The sequence below is a fragment of the Mobula birostris genome, chromosome 7, assembly GCF_030028105.1.
Source record: "Mobula birostris isolate sMobBir1 chromosome 7, sMobBir1.hap1, whole genome shotgun sequence".
Classification (NCBI taxonomy): domain Eukaryota; kingdom Metazoa; phylum Chordata; class Chondrichthyes; order Myliobatiformes; family Myliobatidae; genus Mobula; species Mobula birostris.
In genome coordinates, this window is record NC_092376.1 from 188,145,170 (window position 1) to 188,171,456 (window position 26,287).

Below are 26,287 nucleotides of genomic sequence, written 5' to 3' on the forward strand. Positions count from 1 at the left end.
TAGAGGTGTACAAGATAATAAGAGGAATAGATAGAGTGGATAGCCAGTGCTCTTCCCCAGGGCACCACTGCTCAATACAAGAGGGCATGGCTTTAAGGTAAGGGGTGGGAAGTTCAAGGGGGATCTTAGACGAAGGTTTTTTACTCAGAGAGTGGTTGATGCGTGGAATGCACTGCCTGAGTCAGTGGTGGAGGCAGATACACTAGTGAAGTTTAAGAGACTACTAGACAGGTATATGGAGGAATTTAAGGTGGGGGCTTATAGGGGAGGCAAGGTTTGAGGGTCGGCACAACATTGTGGGCCAAAGGGCCTGTACTGTGCTGTACTATTCTATGATCACAATTACTTAACTTTCTATGACTATGGGTTTTTAGCAGGTTAAGGTATGGACCTGTCTCAGTTTTTGCCGTTCATTTGTGTTCAACAGATGCGTGGAGTGAGGGAGCTTGCTCTCTATATCATTCTGCCTTATCTTGCATATCTAGACAGCTAGGACACAACATTCATGGTCAAACATGACAACAGGGACCTCACCAAGATATAGACTTGAGTAAGTCGATGACCTTCGGTTAGTTAGGGAAGTGAAGCAGTGTTAGGCAAGAGCTACAGGGAGGTAGTAACCCCAAGCTACAGGAGAGAGATAAATGGGTGAACCGTTAGGAGAGGGAAGGAGGAATCTCAGGTAGTGGAGAGCATCCCAGTGGCCCTCCCATCAACAATATGTACTCCTTTTTGAGTACTGTTGGGCGGATGACCTACCTGGGGGAAGCAACAGTGGCCGATCCCCTGGCACTGAGTCTGGCCCAGTAGCTCAGCGTAGGGAACTGAAGAGAATTGCAGCAGTAATAGGGGACTCCATAGTCAGGGGGACAGACAGGCAATTCTGTGGACACAAAAAGGAAACATGGATGGTAGTTTGCCTCCCAGGTGCCAAGCTCCAAGATGTTTCTGGACGTGTGCACAATACCTTGAAAAGAGAGTATGATCAGCCAGAAGATGTGGTACATATTGGTACCAACAACATAGGAAGAAAAAATGAAGGAGGTCCTGAAATAAGAATTTAGGGATTTAGGAAGGAAGCTGAGGATCAGGACCTCAAGGGTAGTAATCTCAGGAATGCTGCCTATGCCAGATGACATTGAGGATAGGAATAGAATGAGGTGGCAGATAAATGCGTGGCTGCAGAATTGGAGCAGGGGCAGGGATCCATATTTCCAGATCATTGGGACCTCTTCTGACGCAGGTGAGAGCTGTACAAAAAGGACAGTTTGCAATTGAATCTGAGGGGGACCAATATTTTTGCAGGTATGTTTACTAGAGCTGTTGGAAGTGGTGTAAACTAATACGGCAGGTGGACAGGAACCAGTATGACAGAGCTGAGGATGAGCCAGCAGGTTTACAAGTAGATTATGGGTGTAACATGAATCTAAAAACGGACAATCCAATGATTGGATGTAAATGCAGACAGAGCAACAAGTTAAATTGTACCACAGGGACAAAATTCAGAAGAGCAAAGAATGCTGGACTGAAGGTGTTGTATTTAAATGTGCATAGTATTTAGAATAAAGTGGACAAATTCGTGGCACAATTAGAAATTGGTTGGTATGACATTGTGGGCATCACCAGTCGTGGCTGAAAGAAGGCCATAGTTGGGAGCTTAACATCAAAGGATATACTTTGTATCGAAAGGACAGGCAGGAATGCATTGGGCGTGGTGTAGCTCTGTTTGTAAGAGATGGAATTACATTTTTAGAAGAAGGTGACATAGAGTCAGAGACAGTTGAAATTTTATGGGAGGAGTTAAGAAATTACAAGGGTAAAAAAAGCATTATGGGAATCATATATTGGCCTCCAAGTAGCAGATATCTGTGGGGTTGAGATTGCAAAGGGAGCTGGAAAAGGTATGTAATAAGGGTAATGACATAACTCTGATGGGGGATTTCAATATGCAGGAGGATTGGGAAAATCAGGTTGGTGTTGGATCATAAGAGAGGGAATTTGTTGAATGCCTACGAGATGGCTTTATAGAGCAGCTTGTGCTTGAGCCCACTCGGGAAAAGGCTGTCTTAGTTTGGGTATTGTGTAATAACTCAGATCTTATTAGGGAGCTTAACGTAAAGGAAGTTTTAGGAGACAGTGATCATAGGATGATTGAATTCATACTGCAATTTGAGAAGGAGAAGCATAAGTCAGTTGTATCAGTATTGCAATGAATAAAAGGAATTACAGAGGCATGGGACAGGAGCTTACCCAGGTGAATTGGAGGAGGATACTGGCAGGGATGAAGGCAGAGCAGAGATGGCTGAAGTTTCTGGAAATATGTCCTACAGAGGAAGGAGTTCTCCAATGGCAGGGATAGGCAATAGCTGACAAAAGAAGTTAAGGACTGCATAAAAATCAAGGAAAGGGTATATAAAATAGCAAATGTGAGTGGGAAGTTGGATGATTGGGAAGCTCTTATTTCATTTTTAAAATCTTTTTATTGATACATAATCTTCTACAGCTATAAAATACAAATGTTCAACAAATTAGTATATAAATAATTAATAAAGCTGAAGGAAAAAAATTTGAATATGCTAAAGAAAAAAATACATAAGAAAAAGAAGGAAAAAAAGAGAACCCTAACTAACTAAAAAAAGCACTTAAAAAAACCATTAGGAGCCAACTCCCAGAGCAATATGTCTTACAATCATCTACATATATAAAACAGAAAAAAAAAACTACCATATCACATTTATATACCATAAAACTGGAAGGAAACCATATAAATTAATTCAAATTAAATGATAATATTTAGCAAAAGAACCCCACCTTCTCTCAAAATCGAATCGGGGATCAAAAGTTCTACTTCTAATTTTTTCCAAACTAAGACATAACATTACTTGGGAAAATCATTGAGGAGAGGTACCTTTCCACTTCAATAAAATAGCCCTTCTTGCCAACAATGTAACAAATGCAGTTACATGTTGGTTTGAAAATGAAATACCCTGAATATGATGCGGAACTATTCCAAATAGAACAGTCAATGTATTAGGTTGTAAATTAATTTTCAAAGCTTTAGAAATTGTAGAAAATAAAGATTTCCAAAAAGATTTCAATGAGGGACATGACCAGAACATATGTGACAAAGTAGCTACTTCATTTTTACACCTATCACAATAATTGTCTATATTAAGAAATATTTTGGGTAGCCTCTCCTTTGTTAAATAATAACGGTGAACAATTTTAAATTGAATTAAACAATGACTGGCACATATTGAAGAAGAATTAACCATTTTCAGAACTCGCAACCAATCTTCATTAACAAAAGTCATATTAAGTTCTCTCTCCCAATCTTGCTTAATCTTTCGCGAGAGGTTATCTTTTTGTAGTAAAAATAAATTATAAATTCTGTAAATGGAACCTCTCACTAAAGGATTCATATTCAAAATAGTATCCAACAAATCAGATTCTTGCATATAGTAGAATATAGTAGAAACATATTTTTGTAAAAAGTGTCTAACCTGAAAATATTGCAAGATATGTGTATGAGAGAGAGAAAATATTTGCTAATTAACTCGTCAAAAGTCATCAATCGACCATCACTAAAAATTCTGCAAAAGAACAGATCCTCTTATTTCTCCATTAAAAAAATGGGATCAGTAATTGAAGGTTTAAATAGCAAATTTCAAAATACAGGGCTAGACAATTTAAATTGTTTAAAATTAAAAGAGTTGCAAAACTGAAACCAAATCCATACGGACTGTTTAATAACAGGTTAGAGATTTAAATTGGTAATTTTAACAAGTTGTAAAGGTAATGGAGCTCCTAATAACGATGTTAAATGAAATTGTTTAATAGCTTTTAATTCCAAATCAATCCAAGCTGGTTTTTGACTCTTATCGAGCCAATATACCCAAAAACATAATTGTCGAATATTAACAGCCCAATAATAAAATCTTAAATTAGGTAGCGCAAGTCCACCATATTTTTTTGGGATTTTTGTAAATGAAACTTATCAACTCTTGTTTTTTTATTATTCCAAATAGAGGACGAAATAGTAGAATCAATTTGATCAAAAAAATTTTAGTTAGAAAAATAGGTTTATTTTGAAAAATATATAAAAATCTAGGTAAAATCATCATTTTCGTGGCATGAATACGACCTATTAAAGAAAGTATAAGAGGATTCCATCTAGAAAATAATTGTTTCATAGAGTCCAATAAAGGAACTACATTAGCTTTATAAAGATCGTTATTTTTTTTGTAATGGTAATACCCAAATATTTAAAAGAATTCACAATTCTAAATGGAATAGCATTAAATATAAAAACAGGAACATTTAAAGAGAACAGTTGACTTCTGTTTAAATTAATTTTATAGCCTGAAAATCTTCCAAAATCATTTAATAATTCCAAAAGATTAGATTCTTCAGGATTCGAAATCTAAACCAAAACCATCTGCATAAAGAGAGATCTTATGTATGGTCCCATTTATAGAAATACCATGAATGTTTTTATCTTCGCAAATTGTTATAGCCAATGGCTCCAGTACAAGATTAAATAATAAAGGACTTAATGGACATCCTTGTCGAGTACCTCGTGAAAGTGAAAAAAAGGAGACCTAAGATTATTAGTAATAATAGTAGTGATAGGCTTCTTATAGATCATTTGAATCCACTTATTAAAATTATTACCAAAGGCAAATTTCTCTAATACATTAAACAAATAAGTCTATTCAAACAACAGGAATTCTGCAGATGCTGGAAATTCAAGCGACACACATCAAAGTTGCTGGTGAACGCAGCAGGCCAGGCAGCATCTCTAGGAAGAGGTACAGTCAACGTTTCAGGCCGAGACTGTTCGTCAGGACTCATTCAACTCTATCAAATGCCTTTTCTGCATCCAGAGAAATAACACATTGGGGTGTTTTGGATAATGGTGAATATATAATGTTCATTAATCTCTGAACATTAGAAAAATAACGGCCTCCAATAAAGCCTGTTTGATCCATAGAGATAATTTTAGATAAAATGTTTTCCAAACGGTTAGCCATTATCTTAGAAAGAATTTTAGCATCCACATTTAATAACGAAATAGGTCTATAAGATGAGCATTCAGTAGGATCTTTATCTTTCTTAAGGATTAAGGAAACAGAAGCTTCATAAAAAGAAGGTAAATTACCTTTCTCAAAAGATTCATGAAATATTTCCAAAAGGTGTGGAGAAAGTAATTTTTCAATTTTTTTTTTTGTAAAATCTTATCGAATAACCATTGAGTCCAGGAGCTTTACCTGATTGCATTGACCATATAGCTTTCTGAATTTCGTGCTCAACAATTGGAGCATGAAGGGTCTGTTGATCTTCAGCGGTAATTTGAGGAAATTTAATCTTATATAAAAAGCCTTAATTTTGGAGGGATCTGCAGGAAACTGAGATTTATAAAGATCAGAATAAAAATCCTGAAAAATATTATTAATATCTTCATAATTACTTACTATATCTCCATTTTCTTTACAAATCTTTAAAATTTTTCTTTAGCTCTAGCAGCCCTTAATTGGGAAGCTAAGAACCTATTATTTTTATCCCCAAAAATATAAAACTGACTTTTTAATTTAAGCAAATATCCTTCAATAGGATAAGTTAATAATAAATTATATTGTGATTGTAATTCCACTCTTCTTTTAAACAAATCAGCATTTAATATTAGGAAGGAAATGGTGTTGGATAGGCTGTTGGGTCTGAAGGTTGGTAAGTCCCTGGAACCTGATGATCTGCATCCCAGGGTACTTAAGGAGGTGGCTTTAGAAATCGTGGATGCATTCTTGCTATTGAGGGAGTGCAGCGTAGGTTCACAAGGTTAATTCCCAGGATGGCAGGACTGTCATATGTTGAAAGATTGGAGCGACTGGGCTTGTATACTCTGGAATTTAGAAGGCTGAGAGAGGATCTTATTGAAACATGTAAGATTATTAAGGGATTGGACACATTGCAGGCAGAAAGCATGTTCCCACTGATGGGTGAGTCCAGAACCAGAGGCCACAGTTTAAGAATAAGGAGTAGGCCATTTACAACGGAGTTGAGGAAAAACTTTTTCACCCAGAGAGTCGTGGATATATGGAATGCTATGTCCCAGAAGGCTGTGGAGGCCAAGTCTCTGGATGCTTTCAAGAAAGAGATGGATAGAGCTCTTAAAGATAGCGGAATCAAAGGTTATGGGGATAAGGCAGGAACTGGATACTGATTGTGGATGATCAGCCATGATCACAGTGAAAGGCGGTGCTGGCCCGAAGGGTCGAATAGCCTACTCCTGCACCTATTGTCTATTGAACTTATTACATCTATCTATAAAACGTGAAAAAAACCCGAATAGTAAGTTAAAATTTCTTAACAAAAACATGCAAAGCAAAAAAAACAATTAGTTCATAAATGTAGCAAACTGAAAGAAATTCTAAATAATTTAAAGTTTCTACAGTCTTCCAACAGATCCCATACGATATGCTAAAATTAAAATCTTCCAAACCAGTCTATTTCAAAGATGAAGGTACATTTTAATACCAAGACTTTCTATAACCCTCAATTCTTCCGATCTCATCATTTCTTATATCACAAAACGATCAAACAATTGTAAGTCCTTTAAACATCAGGCTTCAGACTCATCAGGAAGAGAATCAATAATACGCAATGCATCGGCTGGATCCTCAAAAATACGAATCCCAGAGTCTTTAGCGAAAAGCTTTAATATAGCTGGATATTTAAGAAAAGGATGCATCTGTTTTTGAAAAGCCATAGGCATTACGGCCGCAAATTCAGAACATTTCTGAACAATTTCACGCAGAAAATCTTTACCATAGTTTATCTAAAGTTGGCTAATTCCTTTACCATAGAAACTACAGCACAGAAACAGGCCTTTTGGCCCTTCTTGGCTGTGCCGAACCATTTTCTGCCTAGTCCCACTGACTTGCACACGGACCATATCCCTCCATACACCTCCCATCCATGTATCTGTCCAATTTATTCTTAAATGTTACAAAAAGAACCCGCATTTACCACCTTGTCTGGCAGCTCATTCCATACTCCCACCACTCTCTGTGTGAAGAAGCCCCCCCTAATGTTCCCTTTAAACTTTTCCTCCCTCACCCTAAACCCGAGTCCTCTGGTTTTTTTCTCCCCTTGCCTCAGTGGAAAAAGCCTGCTTGCATTCACTCTATCTATACCCATCATAATTTTATATACCTCTTGATCTCCCCTCATTCTTCTACGCTCCAGGGAATAAAGTCCTAACCTATTCAACCTTTCACTGTAACTGAGTTTCTCAAGTCCCGGCAACATCCTTGTAAACCTTCTCTGCACTCTTTCAACCTTATTTATATCCTTCCTGTAATTTGGTGACCAAAACTGAACACAATACTCCAGATTCGGCCTCACCAATGCCTTATACAACCTCATCATAACATTCCAGCTCTTATACTCAATACTTCGATTAATAAAGACCAATGTACCAAAAGCTCTCTTTACGACCCTATCTACCTGTGACGACACTTTTAGGGAATTTTGTATCTGTATTCCCAGATCCCTCTGTTCCACTGCACTCCTCAGTGCCTTACCATTAACCCTGAATGTTCTACGTTGGTTTGTCCTTCCAACGTGCAATACCTCACACTTGTCAGTATTAAACTCCATCTGCAATTTTTCAGCCCACTTTTCCAGCTGGTCCAAGTCCCTCTGCAGGCTCTGAAAACCTTCCTCACTGTCTACTACACCTCCAATCTTTATATCATCAGCAAACTTGCTGATCCAATTTACCACATTATCATCCAGATCATTGATATAGATGACAAATAACAATGGACCCAGCACTGATCCCTGTGGCACACCACTATTTACTGGCCTCCACTCAGAGAAGCAATTCTCTACCACCACTCTCTGGCTTCTTCCATCGAGCCAATGTCTAATCCAATTTACCACCTCTCCATGTATACCTAGCGACTGAATTTTCCTAACTAACCTCCCATGCGGGACCTTGTCAAAGGCCTTACTGAAGTCCATGTAGACAATATCCACTGCCCTCCCTTCATCCACTTTCCTGGTAACCTCCTCGAAAGACTCCAACAGATTGGTCAAACATGACCTACCACGCACAAAGCCATGTTGACTCTCCCGAATAAGCCCCTGTCTATCCAAATGCTTGTAGATTCTGTCTCTTAGTACTCCCTCCAATAACTTACCTACTACTGACGTTAAACTCACCAGCCTATAATTTCCCGAATTACTTTTCGATCCTTTTTTAAACAACGGAACAACATGAGCCACTCTCCAATCCTCCGGCACTTCACCCATAGACAGCGACATTTTAAATATTTCTGCTAGGGCCCCCGCAAATTCAACACTAGTCTCCTTCAAGGTCCGAGGGAACACTCTGTCAGGTCCCGGGGATTTATCCACTTTAATTTTCCTCAAGACAGCAAACACCTCCTCCTTTTCAATCTGTACAGTTTCCATGGTCTCTCTACTTGATTCCCTCAATTCCATAGATTTCATGCCAGCTTCCTTAGTAAATACAGACACAAAAAACCTATTTAAGATCTCCCTCATTTCCTTTGGTTCCGCACAAAGCCAACCACTCTGATCTTCAAGAGGACCAATTTTATCCCTTACAATCCTTTTGCTCTTAATATACTTGTAAAAGTTCTTTGGATTATCCTTCACTTTGACTGCCAAGGCAACCTCATGTCTTCTGTTAGCCCTCCTGATTTCTTTCTTAAGTATTTTCTTGCACTTCTTATACTCCTCAAGCACCTGATTTACCCCCTGTTTCCTATACATTTCATACAACTCCCTCTTCTTCTTTATCAGAGTTGCAATATCCCTTGAGAACCAAGGTTCCTTATTCCTATTCAATTTGCCTTTAATCCTGACAGGAACATACAAACTCTGCACTCTCAAAATTTCCCCTTTGAAGGCGAACGAATCTTGAAAGAAATGAATCCCAGGGCCTTGAAATTTAAACAGTCTTTGTTTTCTTGCAAGTTTAATAATAGTCTTTGTCTCGAAAACGAAGAAAACACACAATAACATGTCTATTTTTGCCTTGTCCTGAAGTTCCAACTCTATGAGCTATTTCAATATCGGGCGATTGTGGAAAAGCCTCAGGAAATAGAGACTGAAACATTTTAGCAAGATAGTCCAGTGTGTCGGCTGATTCTGATATCTCTTTCAATCCAACAATTCGAAAATTGTTCCGACAGGAGCGAGCTTCCAAATCAACAATTCCTTGTTGAGCCTTTTCTAGACGCGAGGAAATATCAGCCGCATTGCGAGTTACTTCTTTAAGATCCAAGCTCAAAGAATCATTCTTTTCCTCCAAAGAGAGAAGACTTTCTTTAGTTAAGTTAGTTCAGCGACGATAGAGCTCATTTGAATCTCTAATCTATTAACCCAGGCTGGCTCCTCTGCAGCTTCGTCAGTTTTTTTAGACTTACCTTCACCTGTATCGGGATTCCTTTTAGTGCTTCTCAAGGTAGCCATAGCTATAATTATCACTTTGCAAAATACGACTGAATAAAGTTAAAATTTCAAAGTTTTAAGTCGGGAAAGGGAGAAATTAAAGGCAGGCAGAAAGACACTGTGTTTTACATGTCCACAGGCGGAAGGCGGAGTCTCTGGGGAAGCTTTTAAAATCCAACAGAAGGCAACTAAAAAAGCTTTAAGAAGGGAATAAATGAAATATGAAGGCAGACTAGTCAATAATGTAAAGCAGGATACCAAAAGTTTTTTTCAGTTATATAAAGAGTAAAAGGGAGGTGAGAGTTGAGATTAAACCACTGGAAAATTATGCTGGTGAGGTTGTAATGGGGACAAAGAAATGGCAGATGAACTTAATGGGTATTTTGCATCTGTCTTCACTGTGGAAGACACTAGCAGTATGCTGGAGGTCCATGAGTGTCAGGGAGCAGGAGCGAGCGCTATTGCTATTACAAAGGAAAAAGTGCAAGGCAAACTGAAAGGTCTAGAGGTGCATATATCAGTTGGGCCAGATGGACTACATCCCAGAGTCCTGAAAAAGTTTGCTGAAGAGATAACGGATGCATTAGTCATGATCTTTCAAGAATTACTTGATTTTGGCATGGTCCCAGAGGACTGGAAAATTGCAAATGCCACTCCACTCTTTAAGAAGGGAGGAAGGCAAAAGAAAAGGAATTATAGGTCAGTTAGTCTAACCTCAATGGTTGGGAATGTGTTGGATTCTATTCTTAAGATGAGGTTTCGAGGTACTTGGAGATTAGTGGCATAGATAGAGAAATGGCTGACAGGCATGAGGCAGCAAGTGAGAATAAACGGGCCTTTTCTGGTTGGCTGCCAGTGACTAGTGGTGTTCATCAGGGGTCAGAATTCGGACTACTGCTTTTCACATTGATTGTCATTGATTTGGATAATGGAATTGCTGGCTTTGTGGCAAAGTTTGAGGATGATATGAAGATAGGTGGAGGGGTAGGTAGTGCTGAGGAAGCAAGCAGGACTGACAAACTGGAAGAATGGGCAAAAAATGGGGCAGATGGAATTCAGTGTTGGGAAATGTATGATAAAGCATTTTGGTAAAAGGAGGAGACAATGCTGAGCCTTTATAAGACACTAGTCAAGCCGTAGTTTTAGGTCCCATATTTCAGAAAGGATGTGTTGTCATTGGAGAGAGTCCAGAGGAGATTCAAGAGGATGATTCTAGAGATTAAGGGGTTAACATATGAGGAACACTTCCTCTGGTGGGGTATCCAGAACTAGAGGGAACAGCCTCAAAACTGAGGGGCGACCTTTTAGAACAGAGGTAAGGAGCAATTTTCTTTTTAGCCAGAGAGTAGTCTGTCTGTCTAGGTACCATATCTGATGTGGACGTTGGTGACTATGGTTTTCCATATAGATCTATCCCTCGTTCTTCGGATGACTTCCATTTCCTTGATGTGTAGCCACCTGGCTAGGCTTTTGATGTTCATAAACCGAGGTCTTCCTCTAGGTTTGCTCCCCTCGATCTTTCCAGAGAGTATCAGTTTTTCTAGTTCATCTTTCCGCATGATGTGTCCTAGGAATCTGAGTTGTCTTTCTCTTATTGTTGCTATGAGTGATCTATCTGCTTGGGCCCTTCTGAGAACTTCTTCATTTGATGTGTGTGTGTGGTCCATGATATTTTTAACATTCTCCTTTAGAACCATAATTCAGCTGCTTCTAGTCTCTTTTCCATTGCTGGGGAAATGGTCCAGCATTCACTTCCATAAGTCAGGATAGAATAAATGTAGCACTGCAGTATTCTGTTTTTAGTGTACATGCTCTCATCTTTCTGTCTGTTAATATAGTCTTCATTTTTTGGAAAGCTTCTTTTGTTATTGCTATTCTGTATCTGATATCTGTGTTGCATCTGCCATTACTTGTTATTCGGCTGCCAAGATATCTGATTTTGTTGATTTGTTTGATGTTTGTATTTCTGATCTTGATCACACATTGTGGGATGTTTGTCTTTCTGGAGATTACCATGCTTTCTGTCTTCTTGGTGTTGATTGAGAGGCCTCTGCGATTACTTTCTGCTGCCACTATAGTGAGTAGTTCTTGAAGTTTTGTTTCTGAGTCAACTGTTAGTACAATGTCATCAGCATATCTGATGTTATTTATATTATGGCCTCCAATTGTGAATCCTTTGATGTCTTTAATGTCTTTGATACTTCTCAAGATATTTTCACTATACAGGTAGAGAGAAGTAAATCTGTGAAATGCTCTGCCACGGACTACAATGGAGTCCAAGTCCGTGCATATATTTAAGGCAGAAGTTGATAATTTCCTAATTAGTCAGGGCATCAAAGGATATGGCAAGAAGGCAGGTGTATTGGGTTGAGTGGGATCTGGGATCAGTCATGATGGAATGGCAGAGCAGACTCAATGGGCTGAATGGCCTAATTCTGCTCCTACATCTTATGGTCTTATGGTCTAAAAGTGTACAGATGGCAGACTGAAGGATGGAGTCAAGTGGGTGGAATAATCGTGTTCATATAAGAGTCTATAGAGAAAAATGAAGTAGCTCAGCCTGAAACATTGACTATTTATAACTCTCCAGAGGTGCAATTTGAACCTGAGTTCATCCAGCATTTTGTATGTCTTTTCAATATTTCCAGCATCTGAAGAATCTTGTGTGTTTATGGCTATCGGACCAATTCCAGCCTAATTTGCATAATGCATATTACATCTCCCATCAATGCATGTACATTTTTAAAAAAAGACATTAAGCAGTTTCTTTGAAACTGTAGGGCTCTAAATTATTTTCACTCAGTGAAATGTGAATGAAAATTGGAATCATTAATTGATGAGTTCTTCTAAAGGTCAAGAGGAAAACATTCTATTAAAGTGAAGAGATCAAGTACGTGATTGGTAACTATGTGAAGTTGTTTTACCATTGTTTATATAATAGATTACTTTTTATCTACATTATTAATGATCCAGAAATTGTCATTTTTGCTATAGTTTGCTCCTGCCATAGATTCATGGAGGTATACAGCATGGAAACAAGCCCTTTGGCAAAACTTGTCCTTGCCAGCCAAGATGCCTACTTTCATTAATCCCAATTGCCTGCTTTTGGCCCAAATCCCTCTTAACCTGTTCTACCATATACCTGTCCAAATGACTTTTAAATGTTGTAATTGTACCTGGCTCTACCACCTCCTTCTGCTTCATATACAACACACACAAAATGCTGGAGGATCTCGGCAGGCCAGGCAACATCTATGGAAGAGAGTAAACAGTCAACATTTTGGGCTGATACCCTTCATCTGGACTGAAAAAAGAAGGGTGAGGGAGTGAGAGTGAGAAGGTAGGGAGAAGGGGAGGAAGAAATTCAAGTTGGAAAGTGATAGGTGAAACTGGGAGAGGGGGAGAGATGAAGTAAACAGCTGGGAAGTTGATTGGTTAAAGAGATAAAGGACTGGGGAAGAGGGAATCTGATAGGAGAGGACAACAGGCCACGGAAGAAAAGGAAGGGGAGGAGAACCAGAGGGAGATGAAGGGCAGGTAAGGAAAGAAGGTGTGAGAGGGAAACAGGAATGGGTAATGCTGAAGGAAAGGAGGGGGGTGATTACCAGAAGAAAAGATGTAATGGCATTGGAAAGGGTCCAGAGGAAGTTCACAAGGATGATTCCAGGAATGAAAGGGTTATCATACGAGAAACATTTGATGGCTCTGGGTCTGTACTCACTGGAGTTCATGAAGAATGAGGGGAGATCTCATTGAAACCTTTCGAATGTTGAAAGGCCCAGACAGAGTAGATGTGGAAAGGATGTTTCCTGTGGTGGGAGAGTCTCGGACAAGAGGGCACAGCCTCAGGATAGAGGGGTGCCCTTTTAAAACAGAGATGCGGAGAAATTTCTTTAGCCAAAGGGTGGTGAATTTGTGGAATTTGTTGCCACATGCAGCTGTGGAGGCCGGGTTGTTGGGTGTATTTAAGACAGAGATTAATAGGTTCTTGATTGGACATGGTATCAATGGCTACGGGGAGAAGCCCAGGAACTGGGGTTGAGGAGATGAAAAAAAGGATCAGCCATGATTGAACGGCACAGCAGACTTGATGGGCCAGATGGCCTAATGCTGCTCATCTGTCTTATGGAAAAGACAAAGGATTAGAATTAGGCCATTGAGTCTACTCCACCATTCCATCACAGCTGATTTATTATTCCTCGCAACCCTATTCAATACAATTGTGAATATACTGTATTTTGTACTCACCAACTTCAATTGCATCCTTCCTATAGTGTGGAAACAGAAATGCACTCAATTTTCCAATCTTGGCCTAACTAACGACTGTACAACTGTAACATAGTGTCCCAACTCCCATTGTTAATGACTTAACTGATGAAGGCAAGCATATTGTACCTTGCATACCTATACCAATACCAACCATACCTTGGGGGCCATGATAGAGTCGCAGTTAGTGCGATGCTATTATAGTGCAGGGCGTTGCAGCGTACAGAGTTCAGTTCTGGTGGTGTCTGTAAGGAGTGGTATGTTCTCTCTGTGAGCTGTGTGTGTTTCCTCCAGCTGCTCCAGTTTCCACTCAGTCCAAAGACATTCCAGTTAGTAGGTTAATTAACGATTGTAAATTTCCCTGTGAATAGACAGGTGTTCATTCGGTGGGATGCAGGGTAGTTGGAGCAAAAGGACTCGTTCCACACTGTATATACCAATACGCTATTTTCACCACTCTGTCAACTTGTGTTACCATTTTCAAGAACCTGAGTACTTGTAACCCAAGTTCACTAATACTCCCCATGGCCCTTCACTCTGAGCTAGTTGAACTTCCAAAAATGCATTGTTTCAATGATTCATTCCACCTAATGCTCCTTCACGGAATCATGTAATGATAAGAAAAAAGGCACAAGAGGTCATCATTCAGTACTGATGACAACCTCTTAGATCACTAATTGTAGATTAATGAGTTTGACAGAGAGCAGTCAGTACACACACACACACCCTTTTCGTGGCAGGAACAATCATGGTCACTGACTATGATCCCCTCCATCATATGACATGGCACATAATGATGATGATGGTGGTGATGATGATGTGTGCAAACAGAGGGTAAAATAGTAAGGCTGTGTTCATGGACGAGTCAGAAATCTGATAGTGGTGGGAAGAAGCTGTTCCTAAAAGACTGAGTGTGCATCCTTAAGCACCTGTACCTCCACCCTGATGGTATTAATGAGATAGTGAGGGTCCTTAATGTGGATCCCACCTTCTCGAGGCTCCACCTACTGAAGATATTCTCGATGGTGGGGAATCTGGTTCCCATGTGGAGCCAGATGATTCTACAATACTCTTCAATCTTGTGCATTGGAGTTTCCATTCCAGACAAAATGTCCTCCACAGTAAATCTGAAGAAATTTGCTGGGGTTTTTGGTGGAATACCAAATCTCCTCAAATTCATCATGAAGTACTTCAGTGAGGACAGCTTATGCTGAATTAAGTTCAAGCGTTTTTAACTTGTTAAACACAAGAGATTCTGCAGATGCTGGAAATCCACAGCAGCACGCACAAAATGCTGAAGGGATTCAAGAAGTCAGACAGTATCTATGGAGAGGAATAAACAGCCAATGTTTTGGGTGAAGACCTTTATCAGGACTTGAATGGAAAGAGAAAGAAGCCAGAATAAGAAGACGGGGAGAGAAGGAGTACAAACTAGCAGGTGACATGAGAAACCAGGTAAGGAGGAAGGTAGGTAGGTGGTGGAGAGGGATGAAGTAGGATGGTGGGAGGTGATAGGTAGACGAGGTAAAGGGGCTGAAGAAGAAGAAATCTGATTGGAGAGGAAAAGGATCATGGAAGAAAGGCAAGGAAGAAGAATACCAGAAGGAGGCGATGAACAGGTGAGGAAAAGAGAATTTGTAAGAGGAGATCCAGAATGGAGAATGGAAAATGTGCTGAGCAGAACGGGAAGAAATAAGCAGAAGTTAGACAAGTCAACTTTTAAACAGTTTCCTTTTATGTTTTGCAAAATTGGATATTTTCATTTATTAAAAGGTCAGTTTGGGGCTCAGCTTAGAGCATTGTTTCGACATGCAAGAACAAGTTAAAATGGTCTATGTTCTGCCAATCACGCAGCTGACCAACGTTTCCCACAATCAGAATCAGAATCGGGTTTATTGTCAATATTTTATATGATGTGAAGTCTGTCGTTTTGTGACAGCAGTAAATAAATGGGATTAGTCAGTAATCCATCCATAGACACATTTTTAATGGCCACATGTGGCTTTATACATACAAAAATGAACGGAAATAAAAATTCTGCACGGTTGACATTTATTAGTGACTTGGAAACTTAACAAAAAATAAAATTCAATTTTATCAGGTTAAGATTTGGAGTTTTGCTTCTAACAAATTAGATCACAAATTGATTATCGATTATAGTGCCTGCTAAGCCATTAACTATTCTATAAGTATGCTCCTGTATGATAATTCATCTGCTTATTTCTGAACTGGACAAACTGCTGAATGCCAATCAAGAAAGGGAAAGGAAACCATGCCAGAGGGAATCAAAATTTTTCTGAGTAGGTCACAGCCACCATCTGAAGTGGAAGGAAAGTTAACAATTTGTTGTACGTTTCTAAGCAGTTACTTTGCATCAATTTAACATAGAACATAGAACGTAGAATAGTACAGCACAGTACAGGCCCTTCAGCCCACAATGTTGTGCCGACCCTCAAACCCTGCCTCCCATATAAGCCCCCACCTTAGATTCCTCCATATTCTTGTCTAGTAGTCTCTTAAACTTCACTAGTGTATCTGCCTCCACCACTGACTCAGGCAGTGCATTCCACGCATCAACCACTCTCTGAGTAAAAAACCTTCCTCTAATATCCCCCTTGAACTTCCCACCCCTTACCTTAAAGCCATATCCTCTTGTATTCAGCAGTGGTGCCCTGGGGAAGAGGCGCTGGCTATCCACTCCATCTATTCCTCTTATTATCTTGTACACCTCTATCATGTCTCCTCTCATCCTCCTTCTCTCCAAAGAGTAAAGCCCTAGCTCCCTTAATCTCTGATCATAATGCATACTTTCTAAACCAGGCAGCATCCTGGTAAATCTCCTCTGTACCCTTTCCAATGCTTCCACATCCTTCCTATAGTGAGGTGACCAGAACTGGACACAGTACTCCAAGTGTGGCCTAACCAGAGTTTTATAGAGCTGCATCATTACATCGCGACTCTTAAACTCTATCCCTCGACTTATGAAAGCTAACACCCCGTAAGCTTTCTTAACTACCCTATCCACCTGTGAGGCAACTTTCAGGGATCTGTGGACATGTACCCCGAGATCCCTCTGCTCCTCCACACTACCAAGTATCCTGCCATTTACTTTGTACTCTGCCTTGGAGTTTGTCCTTCCAAAGAGTACCACCTCACACTTCTCTGGGTTGAACTCCAACTGCCACTTCTCAGCCCACTTCTGCATCCTATCAATGTCTCTCTGCAATCTTTGACAATCCTCTATACTATCTACAACACCACCAACCTTTGTGTCGTCTGCAAACTTGCCAACCCACCCTTCTACCCCCACATCCAGGTCGTTAATAAAAATCACGAGAAGTAGAGGTCCCAGAACAGATCCTTGTGGGACACCACTAGTCACAATCCTCCAATCTGAATGTACTCCTTCCACCACCACCCTCTGCCTTCTGCAGGCAAGCCAATTCTGAATCCACCTGGCCAAACTTCCCTGGATCCCATGCCTTCTAACTTTCTGAATAAGCTTACCGTGTGGAACCTTGTCAAATGCCTTACTAAAATCCATATAGATCACATCCACTGCACTACCCTCATCTATATGCCTGGTCACCTCTTCAAAGAACTCTATCAGGCTTGTTAGACATGATTTGCCCTTCACAAAGCCATGCTGATTGTCCCTGATCAGACCATGATTCTCTAAATGCCTATAGATCCTATTGAGGCAACCCACTTTCTGGCACACACGAACCGGCTCACAACAGCGTGTGCAGGCATTGGGCCGGCCCCAGAAAGGGCGCCAGGCCATCTTCACCAGCAGGGGGAAAATCTCGCGCGCAGAAAGGGTCTGGGAATATGCATTCCCCACAGCAATCCCGCCCCAGGGAGGGCGGGAACGGGAAGGCTTTATAGCAGGCCGCAAAGTTTGAATAAATCGTTTTCATCGCAACTCTAACTCACCGACTCCGTGTGGTTATTCTAGCGCTGTGTGTAGCACACAACTACAATTGGTGACCCCGACGGCCCAAACGATATTTGGACCAGAGATGACCGACGCTGCATCTGTTCACGCAGTTTTGTTAAAACTGCCAAGCTTCTGGACGCTGCGACCCCAATTATGGTTCAAACAAACAGAAGCACAATTCCACATTTGGCAGATAACCTTGGAGTCCACTCACTACAACTACGTGCTGAGCTCACTCGACCAGGAGACAGCTGCACAATTTGAGGAGTTTATACAGTCGCCCCCGGAGGACGGCAAATACACAGCATTCAAAGCCCTGCTCATAAGGACTTTCGGACTCTCACGGCGTGAACGAGCACGCCGCTTAATGCACCTGGATGGTTTGGGAGACAAGCCGCCGTCAGCATTAATGAACGAGATGCTGGCCCTGGCTGAAGGACACAAACCCTGCCTTATGTTTGAGCAGGCGTTCCTAGAGCAACTGCCCGAGGACATATGCCTGCTGCTGTCCGACGCAGATTTCAGCAACCCCTGGGAGGTGGCGGCCCGAGCAGATGTGCTGTGGAATGCCAGGAAAGAGAGGGGGGCATCCGTCGCACAGATCACCAAGCCACGTGCCCAACGACAAACCAGACCAGGCCCGGCAGCAGAGCCTACAAAACCCGGCGACAGGAGTGAGGAGCCCAACGAACAATGGTGCTTCTACCACCAGCAGTGGGGCACAGAGGCCCGCCGCTGCAGACCACCCTGCAAATTCCCGGGAAACGCCAGGGCCAGCCGCCGCTGATGGCTACGGCGGCTGGCCATGAGGACAGCCTCCTGTACGTCTGGGACAAGCAGTCGGGACGCTGCTTTTTGGTCGACACCGGAGCGGAGATCAGCGTCTTACCTCCAACGAGTTACGACACCCACAACAGAGAACCAGTACCCACCCTGAGGGCCGCAAATGACAGCACAATACGAACCTACGGCACCCGCACGATGCGGCTACAGTTCAGCTCCAACCGGTTCACGTGGGACTTCACACTGGCCGCCGTGGCCCAACCACTCCTGGGGGCGGATTTTCTACCAGCCCACAGCCTGCTGGTCAACCTGCAAGGGAAGCGATTAGTCCACGCCAAGACTTTTCAAACGTTCTCCCTGGGTGAAGCACAGTTGCCAGCCCCACACCTGGACTCCATCACGCTGTCCGACGATATGTGCCAGAAAGTGGGTCGCCACATAAACGCCCCCTCTCCCCCCCAGAATTGGCGATACCTCCCCCAATGTCCACAGTCTGGATCGGCCTCTGTTTTGGAGGTCTGCCCCTGCGCCGCGGTGCCTGAGCCTGGACTGGCTGCGCCAAGTCCACATGGGCCGGTTTGAGTTTGGTCCACTGTGAAAACCTCCTCTCTCTCCCCCCAATGTCCAGCAAGAACGTGGACCCGTTGTTCCTGATCACCTTAAACGGCCCCTCGGAGGGCCGCTATAGCGGTGCCTGGTGTCCGCCCCGTCGTACAAAAAGGAACTTACATGCTAGCAAACCTACCCACAAGGATATTGCTCCCCCTCGAATTCGGTGGTCACTGTCCCCCAGATGCTCACCCACTGAGAGATCTGTGACCTGACCCAGTTCATTACCTAGTACTAGATCTAGTATGGTATTCCCCCTAGTCGGTCTGTCCACATACTGTGACAGGAATCCATCCTGGACACACTTAACAAACTCTACCCATCTAAACCCTTGGAACTAATCAGGTGCCAATCAATATTAGGGAAGTTAAAGTCACCCATGATAACAACCCTGTTATTTTTGCACCTTTCCAAAATCTGCCTCCCAATCTGCTCCTCTGTATCTCTGCTGCTACCAGGGGGCCTATAGAATACCCCCAGTAGAGTAACTGCTCCCTTCCTGTTCCTGACTTCCACCCATATTGACTCAAAAGAGGATCCTGCTACATTACCCACCCTTTCTGTAGCTGTAATAGTATCCCTGACCAGTAATGCCACCCCTCCTCCCCTTTTTCCACCCTCTCTATCTCTTTTAAAGCACTGAAATCTAGGAATATTGAGAAACCATTCCTGCCCTGGTACCAGCCAAGTCTCTGTAATGGCCACTACATCATAATTCCATGTATGCATCCAAGCTCTCAGTTCATCAGCTTTGTTCCTGATGCTTCTTGCATTGAAGTACACACATTTCAGCCCTTCTACCTTACTGTCTTTACACCGTTTATTCTGCTTCTCTTTCCTCAAAGCCTCTCTGTATGTTAGATCTGGCTTTACTCCATGCACTTCTTTCACTGCTCTATCGCTCTGGGTCCCATCCCCCTCGCAAATTAGTTTAAACCCTCCCAAACCATGCTAGCAAACCTACCCACAAGGATATTGCTCCCCCTCGAATTCAGGTGCAACCCATCCAATCTGTACAGGTCCCACCTTCCCCAGAAGAGATCCCAATGATCTAAAAATCTAAAACCCTGCTCCCTGCACCAAATCTTCAGCCACGCATTCAACTGCCATCTCCTCCAATTCTTACCATCGCTGCCACATAGCACTGGCAGCAATCCTGAGAACGTCACCCTTGAGGTCCTATTCTTCAGCCTTCTGCCTAATTCCCGAAGCTCACACTTCAGGACCTCATCCCTCTTCCTGCCTATGTCGTTGGTCCCAATATGTATCACGACTTCTGGTTGCTTTCCCTCTCGTACCAGGATGTCGTGCACCCGGTCAGAGACATCCCGGACCCTGGCACCCAGGAGACAACAAACCATGCGGGTGTCCTTCTCACGTCCACAAATATCCTGTCTGCTCCCCCTGACTATAGAGTCTCCAATGACGACAGCTCTCCTCTTCTCTGTCCCACCCTTCTGCACCACAGGGTCAGACTCAGTGCCGGAGGCCCTGCCACCGTGGCTCACACCTGGTCGGTCGTCCCCGCCAACAGTACCCTGGACGGTAAACTTATTATTCAGGGGAATGGCTACAGGGGTTGTCAGTGTTTGTTTTTTATCTTTTGGAAACTTACTGAAGACAAAACATGGAGAAGAGGATTCTTTTTGGAAAGGAGATTGAAGGTAAAATTGAAAGACATCAAAATATACTCAGTTCCCACTTTATTAGTTACACCTGTTCATTTATGAAAATATCTAATCAGCCAATCACATGGCAGTAATTCAATGCATAAAAGCATGCAGACATGGTCAAGAGGTTCAGTTGTTGTTCAGACCAAATAACAGAATGGAGAAGTAATGTGATCCAAGTGACTTTGACTGTGGAATGATTGCTGATGCCAGATGGCGCAGTTTAAATACCTCAGTAAACTACTGATCTCCTGGAACCTCCAGGCACAACACTATCTAGAGTTTACAGAGAATGTTTAGAAATACAAAAAAAAATTCCAATGTGCTGTAGTTCTGTGGGTGAAAATGTCTTGTCAATGAAAGAGGTCAAAGGAGAATGGCCAAACTGATTCGAGCTGACTGGAAAGTGACAGTAACTCAAATAACCATGCATTACAGCAGTTGTATGCAGAAGAGCCAGTGGGTTTCACGGGTGCAGACACTCCCAGCCCTGAGACACCAGGCAAGTTAAGTTGATTCCAAACAATTGGTTCATTGATCATTAAAAAATGTCTCTTTGGTGCTCCCCCCTCACTTCTCTTTTCTACAACCATGATTCTCCTCTACCTGCCCACTTCCCACGCTCACTCCACAATAAAGACTCATATCAGAATCAGGTTTATCATCATTCACATATATCATTAAATTTGTTTTTTTTTGTAGCAGCAGTATATACAAATACATAAATCTAAATTAAATAGGTAATACAGCAAAAATAGTGAAATCGTGTTCATGGGTTGCATCAATGTCCATTTAAAAATCTGATGGTGAAGGAGAAAGAACTGTTCCTAAAATGTTGAGTGTGTGATGGGATTAGAGGATTTCTCATGGGAAGAGGTTGAGTGGAGCAAATGGAATGTCCTTTCTGTTGACTTAATTGAGGTCATTGGTACAAATTCTAAATTTGTACTTGTTAATTTGTAAATGTTACTTCTGAATCTGCCATGACATTGTGATGCAGTTAACCTCACAATCATTTTTGAACAAATCTGAATGACATCATCAACCTTCAGGCCTCCAAATAAACCGAACTATGTTACACAAGGTTGAATATAAAATATCTTTATTCTGTGAAAGGAACAGGATTCAGGCACATCCTGAGTGAAGATGGAAGACTACTTTGTAAGGCACAGTATAAAATAAGATTAACTAGGCAGTGATATGATGAGACCTGATGCTGTGAACTTCTTCAACACAATGGTGCTTAGGGCTACATTAATTCCCCCCTGGCAATTCCACAACACAGAGGAATTCTGTTCACACATGTACGAGTTATAGTTGATAATCACCACTCGGCTATTCTCAATTCGCAGTTGCAGAATTCTGGAGTCAGAGAACTGAGCTAAAAGAATTAAAGGACTTGGATATTTTTCAAGACTTGGAGAAAATGGAAAGGGTGACTAGTGGTAACAAAGTTAGGGTGATTATTCTATTGGAGAGAGCTGTTGTGTAAGATATGCTGCAGTCCTTATGAATTGGGACTCAGTTATGCTGTCATTTTCTCTGTACTATGAAACTGATGGCAAATCGAATAAGAATACTGAATGTCTGGTGTGAGATCATGCCCTCACATAGCGCCAAATAACTGCAGCTGTAATGAACAACCTGTTCCATAATGAGTAATCTGATGCCTACACCGGAATTACTCCACAACACCTCTTACGCTACATCGATGACTGCATGGTGCTGCTTCCGGCACCTGTGCTGAACTTACTGAGTTCATCAACTTTGCCTCTAACTTGCACCCTTCCCTCAAATTTACTTGGTCTATTTCTGTCACCTTCCTCCTCTTTCTCAATCTCTCTGTCTCTATCTCTGGAGACAGTCTATCTACTGATATCTTTTATAAACCCACTGATTCTCACAGCTACATGGACTATACCACTTCCCACACTGTCACTACTAAAAATGGCATCACCTTCTCTCAATTCCTCTGTCTCCACTGGAAGTGCTCTCAGAATGAGGCTTTTCATTCCAGAACTAATGAGATGTCCTCTTTCTTCAAAAAAAAGGGCCATTCAATGCTGCCTTCACCCATATCTATTCCATTTCACGCATTTGCTGCACCACACCAGGGATAGGGTTCCTGTTGTCCTTACCTACCGCCCCACGAATCTCTGCATCCAACACACACTTCTCTGTAACTTCAACAGGGATCCCACCACCCAGCTCATCTTCTCTCCCACACCCCCCGACCGACTATCAACTCTCTGAAGGGACTGCTTCCTAAGCAACTCCCTTGTCCACTAATCCCTCCCTAGTACTTACTCTTGCAAGCACGACAAAAGCCACACCTGCCTCTACACCTCCTCCCTCACTGCCACGCAGGACCCCAAACAGTCCTTCTAGTTGAAGCGACACTTCACCTGAGAGCCTGTGGGGATCTTCTACTGTAGCTGGTGCTCCTGGTGTGGCCTCCTGTATATCAGTGAGACCTGACATAGATTGAGAGACCGCTTCAACAAGCACCTACACTCTCTCTGCCAGTAAAAACAGGATCTCCTGGTGCCCACCCATCTCAATCCTACTTTTGATTCCCATTCCCACATGTCACCTCAGGGTCTCCTGTACTGCCGCGATGAGGCCACACTCAGGTTGGAGGAACAACAAATTATATTCCATCTTGGTAACCTCCAACCTGATGGCATGAACATCTATTTCTTGAACTCCCGGTAATTGTCAACCTCCTCCCTTTCAACATTCCCCTTTTTTGTTTCCCTCTCTCAACTTATCTCCTTACCTACCCTTCACCTCCCTCTGGTGCTCCTCCTCCTTTCCTTTCTTCTATGATCTTCTATCTTGTCCTATCTGATTCTCCCTTCTCCAGACCGTTACCTCTTTCATCGATTGACTCCCCAGATCTTTACTTCATCCCTTCCCCCTCCGGGTTTCAGCTATCATCTACCACCTTGTACTTCTTCCTCCCCTTTCCTCCACCTTCTTATACTGATTTCTGATCTTTATTTCCAGTCCTAATAGAGGGTCTCAGCCCGAAAAGTCGACTATTTACTCTTTTCCATAAATGGTGCCTGGCCTGCTGAGTTCCAACAAGAGAAAATCTGCAGATGCTGGAAATTCGAACGACATACACAAAACGCTGGAGGAACTCAGCAGGTCAGGCAGTATCTATGGAAAAAAGTACCGTCAATATTTCAGTCCTGCAAAGGGTTCCTTCGGTATTTTGGGTGTGTTGCTCGGACTTCCAGCATCTACAGATTTTGTAAACACAGAGTCCTGATGAAGGGTTCCGGCCCAAAACGTCGACCGATCTTTTCCACGGATGCTGCCCGACCTGCTGAGTTCCTCCAGCGTGTTGTGAATGTTGATCTGCAGATTTTCTCTTGTTTGTGTCTTGCAGAAGGGTTTTGACCCTAAATGTTGACTGTGCTTTTTTCCATAGATGCTGCTTGGCCTGCTGAGTTCCTTCAGCATTTTCTGTATGTTGCTTTGGATTTCCAGCATCTCCAGATTTTCCAGTGTTTGGAATTTGATGCCTTTTTATGTTGTTTTTGGGAAGCAGTATATGAAAAACCCTGAATCGCTTTGAGGTACTCTTGGCTCCATATTATCATATTAGCCCTCTAAGAATCATATTCCTCGAATTTTCAGGGAAAATGTCAGAGCATGAGATCATCAGTATTTAAGTGTTGGAACAGATGTAAGCAAAATGATGCCCCAATCTCACTCTACTATTCTAAAAGGGCATCTCAGAAGGGTTTTCTCTTGATCAAGGCACCTCATCATGGGCACTAGTCTGCATTATCTCTAGAACATCTTGAAGCAGCGATGCCTGAAAAAGGTGGTGTCCATCACCTAGGACATGCCCTCTTCTCAGTGCTACTATCAGCAAGATTTTTTCAGGAGCCTGAAGGCACACATTCAATGATTCAGGAACAGGTTCTTCCTCCCTGCCATCCGATGAGATATATATATACTTACTGTAACTCACAGTTTTTTTGTCTATTATTATATATTGCATTGTACTACTGCTGTAAAGTTAACAAATTTCACAATATATGCTGGTATTATTAAACCTGATTCTGATCATAATAGTGCCTCTTTAAATGTTTAATTGTCAAATTCCAGTTGCAATGGTGATGGTGTGTCACTCCACACCGCAATCCTTGTGGAAGGAGATGGCTAACTTTACTTCCGTCTCATCGTAATTTATACTTTCCCTCAGTAGATGTTGGTGCAGCAAATTTCTGTCTCTCATTTTCTATGATTTAATTGGGCCTACAGCCTGCCATTCTGCTTTACCAGTGGCAATGAGCTCTGGATATCTTGGTACTCTCAAGGCCATCTGCTAATGGAAGGAGCATCCTGGATTCTTCACTGAACACAACAATGACTCTTTCTGCTGTGTACGTTCTTCATAAAGACAAACAGTGTAGGCAAAACTGGCACATATTTATTTACAGGACACACCAGTAATGGCTTCAGCTTGACACAAGTGCATCCAACCAGCTCACCAACCTCATTTCCAGTTCCAAATGAGCTATCCACATTGCATACTGGGAGCAGAGGTTCTTTATGATGAATCAAAATCAGAATCAGGTTTAATGTCACCAGTAGTTGTCGTGAAATTTGTTAACTTACCAGCAGCAGTACAACGCAATACACGACAACATAGCAAACAAAAAATCGGCAAATCAATTACAGTAAGTACAGTATATATATATGTATATTATTAAATATGTAAATTAAAAATAGTGCAAAAACATATATAACAAAAGTGAGGTAGAGTTCATGGGTTTAATGTCCATTTAGGAATCGGATGGCAGAGGGAAAGAAGCTGTTCCTGAATGGCTGAGTGTGCCTTTAGGCGTCTGTACCACCTTCCTAATGGTAACAATGAGAAGAGGGCATGTCCTGAGTGATGGGGTCCTTAATGCTGGATGACACCTTTCTGAGGCACCACTCCTTGAAGATGGTCTTGGATACAATGAAAGCTAGTACCCAAGATGGAGCTGACTAATTTTACAACTTTCTGTAGCTTATTTCGATCCTGTGCAGTAGTCACCCCTGCATACCAAACAGTGATGCAACCTGTCAGAATGCTCTCCACAGTACATCTGTAGAAGTTTTCAAGTGTCTTAGATGACAAACAAAACATTCTCAAATATGTACATGCACACATATAATAACACAGCTTCCCCCTTTAAACAAAAAAGCAAACACAATACTCTGTCCTCATAAACAATAACACTTTCTGACAAAGATATTCACATTATTTTCAATTGTAATGTGCAAATACAGTCCCTAATTCACTCAATAATTCTCAAGCAGTCTCTCTGGTTTGATGATCCTTTTTGATCTGCTATTTGTACCCACAGATGTATTGCTTTCAATTGATGTGTTATAGTATTAATCTTTCTGAGAACTCTGAAGAACAAGTTTATTTTTCACATCTTCTGTCCACATTGGTGTACTGATAGATGGTCCCAGATCCACACAGTTCTTTCTCAGAGACGGCCCTCGCTTTGTCTGAATCTCG